The sequence below is a fragment of the Suncus etruscus genome, chromosome 13, assembly GCF_024139225.1.
Source record: "Suncus etruscus isolate mSunEtr1 chromosome 13, mSunEtr1.pri.cur, whole genome shotgun sequence".
Taxonomy (NCBI): domain Eukaryota; kingdom Metazoa; phylum Chordata; class Mammalia; order Eulipotyphla; family Soricidae; genus Suncus; species Suncus etruscus.
The window spans coordinates 77,316,152-77,320,478 of record NC_064860.1 but is presented as its reverse complement, the minus strand read 5'-3'; the positions used below and the strand labels follow the sequence as shown (position 1 = coordinate 77,320,478).

General features: G+C 34.8%; 1 non-coding gene across 1 annotated transcript; it reads right to left on the bottom strand.

Moving 5' to 3' along the window:
• Positions 1–391: 391 nt before the first annotated feature.
• On the bottom strand, positions 392–524 carry LOC126026363 (small nucleolar RNA SNORA51). The gene has a single exon (XR_007501655.1). It is a non-coding gene; the product is annotated as a small nucleolar RNA SNORA51 (small nucleolar RNA).
• Positions 525–4,327: the final 3,803 nt, after the last annotated feature.

Genomic DNA, 4,327 nt, shown 5'->3' with positions numbered 1-4,327 from the left:
TCCCCAGCATTCCATAAGGTCCCCGAGTCTGCCAGGAATAATTTTTGAGTGCAGAATCAGAGTAAGGCCTGAGTGTCACTGGGTGTGGCTCAAGAAATAAAAATTGACAAATTTGAAAGAGAACATCAGTAATAACACAATAATTGTGGGGAGACCTCAATACCACCCTTTCAACACTTGATAGGTCAACCAGACTGAAACCCAACAAAAACATACTAGCCCTGAAAAGAGTAAAGGAAGAAAGAGGACTAGTATATATATATTGTAAAAAATATTGTAAAGTATATTGAAAAGAAGGGGGATTGCTTGAAGAATAATTAAGAAAACATTTGAACAAAAAGGACAGAAATTAAAGATCCAAGAAAATGGTTTAAATTTTTCTTTTTGTTTCCCCCCCCCCCCAATTTACAATACAGACCAGGCAAAGGGCTTGGGTTGAAGTGTATATGGGGCGCATTTATTGTACCTCCTCTTTCTATACAGTCAGTGTGAAGAACACAGCCTGTGGTAAGAATTGGGAGGCCTTATCTTTTATTTTCTTTTTTTTTGATTTTTAATATATATAAAAACCTTCACCAGTGCAACATTCCCATGACCAATATCCCAAGTGTCCTTCCTCCCCACCCCACACCGGCCTGTACTCTAGACAGGCTTTTTACTTCCCTCATTCAGTCACATTTTGTTATGATAGTTCTCAGTGTAATTATTTCTGTGACTGCACTAAAGGATCCCTGTGGTGAGCTTCATGCTCAGGAGCTGGAACCTCCAGTCCTCCTTTATTTTGTCCCTGAGGATCATTACAAAATTGTTTTTTATTTTTCTCAAAACCCATAGAGTGAGACCATTCTATGTTTATCCCTCTCCCTCTGACTTATTTCACTCAGCATAATAGATTACATATACATACATGTATAGGAAAATGTCATGACTTCATCTCTTCTGATGGCTGCACAATATTCCATTGTGTATATGTACCATAGTTTCTTTAACCATTCATCTGTTGAGGGGCATCTAGGCTGTTTCCAGAGTATGGCTATTGTAAACAATGCTGCAATGAACATAGGTGTGAGAAAGGAATTTTTGTATTGTATTTTTGTGTTCCTAGGATATATCCCTAGGAGGAGTATAGCTGGATCGTATGGGAGCTCAAACTTTTAGCTTTTGGAGAAATCTCCATATAGTGTTTCACCTACATATCATTCTATATACTTTATGATTTCAGGTCTGATATCTAGGTCTTTAGTCCATTTGGATTTTACCTTTTTACATGATGTTAACTGGAGGTCTAAGTTCGCTTTTTTAGAAGCGGCTAGCCAGTTGTGCCAACACCACTTATTGAAGAGGCCTTCCCTGTTCCATTTAGTATTTCTTGCACCTTTATGAAAAATTAGGTGACGGTATATCTGGGGAAGATTCTCTGAGTATTCAAGCCTGTTCCACTGATCTAAGGGTCTGTCTTTATTCCAATAGCATGCTGTTTTGATAACGCTTTTTAATACAGTTTAAAGTATTGCTTTAGCTATCTGTGGTTGTTTATGTTCCAAATAAATTTCAGAAGTGTTTTATCCACTTCTTTGAAAAATGTCATGGGTATCTATCTTTAGAGGGATCACATTAAATCTGTACAAAGCTTTGGGGAGTATTGTCATTTTAATGACATTAAACCTGCCAATCCAAGAGCAGGGTATAGATTTTTATTTCCGTATGTCTTCTCTTATTTCTTGTAGTAGGGTTTTATAGTTTTCTTTGTATAGGTCCTTCACATCCTTAGTCGAGTAGACTCCAAGGTATTTGAGTTCCTGTAAGACTAATGTGAATGGGGTTGTTTACTTAATATCTATTTCTTCCCTATCATAGGTGTATAAAAAGACCTTTGATTTCTGTGTGTTAATATTATAGCCTGCTACATTGCTATATTCATCGATTGTTTCTAAAAGTTTTTTGATAGAATCTTTAGCATTTTCTAAGTATATTATCATGTCATCTGCGAACAGTGAGAGCTTAAATTCTTCCTTTCCTATCTGGATTCCTTTGATATCTTTTTCCTGCCTAATCGCTATAGCAAATACTTCCAGTACTTTGTTAAATAGGAATGGTGAGAGGGGGCAATCTTGTCTTGTACTGAAGTTTAGAGGGAAGGCCTTCAGTTTCTCTCCATTGAGGATAATATTTGCATTGGCTTGTGATAGATGGCCTTGACTAGATTGAGAAAGGTTCCTTTCATTCCCATCTTGGTGATTAAGAATGGGTGTTGAACCTTATCAAATTCTTTCTCTGCATCTATTGATATGATCATGTAATTTTTATTTTTCATCTTTTTTATATTGTGTATTATGTTTATGGATTAATGGATGTTTAACCATCCTTGCATTCCTGAGATGAAACCTACTTGATCATAGTGAATGATCTTCTTGTTAAGGAATTAAATTCTATTTGCCAGATTTTATTGAGGATCTTTGCATCTGTATTCATCAAGGATATTGGTCTGTAATTTTTTTTTGGCTATATCTCTGTCTGGTTTTGGTATCAAGGTGATATTGGCTTCATAGAAGCTGTCTGGAAATATTCCCTTTTTTTTTCAATTTCATGAAAGAGCCTAACCAGGATTGGTAATAGTTCCTCTTGAAAAGTTTGAAAGAATTCATTAGTGAATCCATCTGGTTCTGGTCCTTTTGGGGGAAAAATTTGATTATGGTTTTAATTTCATCAATACTGATGGGGTGTTTAAATATGCTACATCCTTCTTGTTCAACCATAGAAAATTATAAGAGTTCAAAAATTTATCTATTTCTTCCAGGTTCTCATGTTTCATGGCATAAAGCTTCTCGAAGTAATCTCTGATTACCCTTTGAATCTCTGCAATATCTGTAGTGATCTCCCCTTTTTCATTTCTAATACGAGTTATCAAGTTTCTCTTTCTCTTTCTTTGTGAGTTTGGCCAATGGTCTATCGATCTTGTTTATTTTTTCAAAGAACCAACTTCTGCTTTCATTGATCTTTTGGATTGTCTTTTGGGATTTCATTTCATTGATTTTTGCTCTAAGCTTTGTTATTTCCTTCTATCTCCCTATTTTTGGTTCCTTTTGTTGAGCATTTTCTAAATTTATGAGCTGCTTCATTACGCTATTCAGATATGCCCCTACTTCCTTCCTTATGTGTGTTTGCAAAGCTATGAATTTTCCTCTCAGTACTGCTATTGCTGTGTCACATAGATTCTGATAATTTGTGTCTTCACTGTCATTTGTTTCCAGGAAAGTTTTACTTTCCTCTTTGATTTCATCACGGACCCACTGGTTGTTCAGTAGTAGGCTATTTAGTTTCCAGTTGTTAAAGGTTTTCTTCTTTATGCCTTTGTAATTCACACGTAATTTCAGAGCTTTATGATTAGCAAAGATAGCCTGAAAAATTTCTCTCCTCTTAATTTTATGAAGATGTGTTTTATGTACCATCATGTGGTTTATCCTAGAGAATGAGCCATGTGCACTGGAGAAGAATATATATCCAGGTTTCTGAGTATATATATATATATATATATATATATATATATATACTCTGAATAGACTTTCATTTTGTAAAACACAAGGAATTCCAAGGATCTTGACTAACATGACTGATATTTGAAGTATTTATGACAAGCCTTTTTTAAACAAATAGCTGGATTCCTATTATTTTAATTGTTCTTAATATTAAAATCAATATGTATAATTAATCAATTTTTGGTAATAATTATCAAATGATCCCTGAGAAAATAGACAGTCAAGTAAAATTTCCACATTAATCGATTTTAACATCAAATCTCATTTCATCTAACTTACAAGGGACAATATAAATAAGTTACATATATATAAAGATAGATGTAATAAATCATTTTACTAAATATATAAAAATATTATAATAATTAATATTTTTTACTTTTTATTTTTAAATATGAGAACAAGGATGCAAAGAAAGAGGACAAGGTAAAGTTACAGTGTAAGGGGCCCGGAGAGATAGCACAGCGGCGTTTGCCTTGCAAGCAGCCGATCCAGGACCAAAGGTGGTTGGTTCAAATCCCTGTGTCCCATATGGTCCCCCGTGCCCGCCAGGAGCTATTTCTGAGCAGACAGCCAGGAGAAACCTCTGAGCACCGCCGGGTGTGGCCCAAAAACCAAAAAAAAAAAAAAAAGTTACAGTGTAAGGACAATCACCCATAGCATAATTCTCAGAAGTCCCCTTGCTGATATCTTAATTTTAAAATTTTAGCCAAAGAACATTAAGATAAATAAGACAAAATCCATGTACAATTACTTTGTCCCTCAAGTCCCCAGATTGTAACACATTATAATAT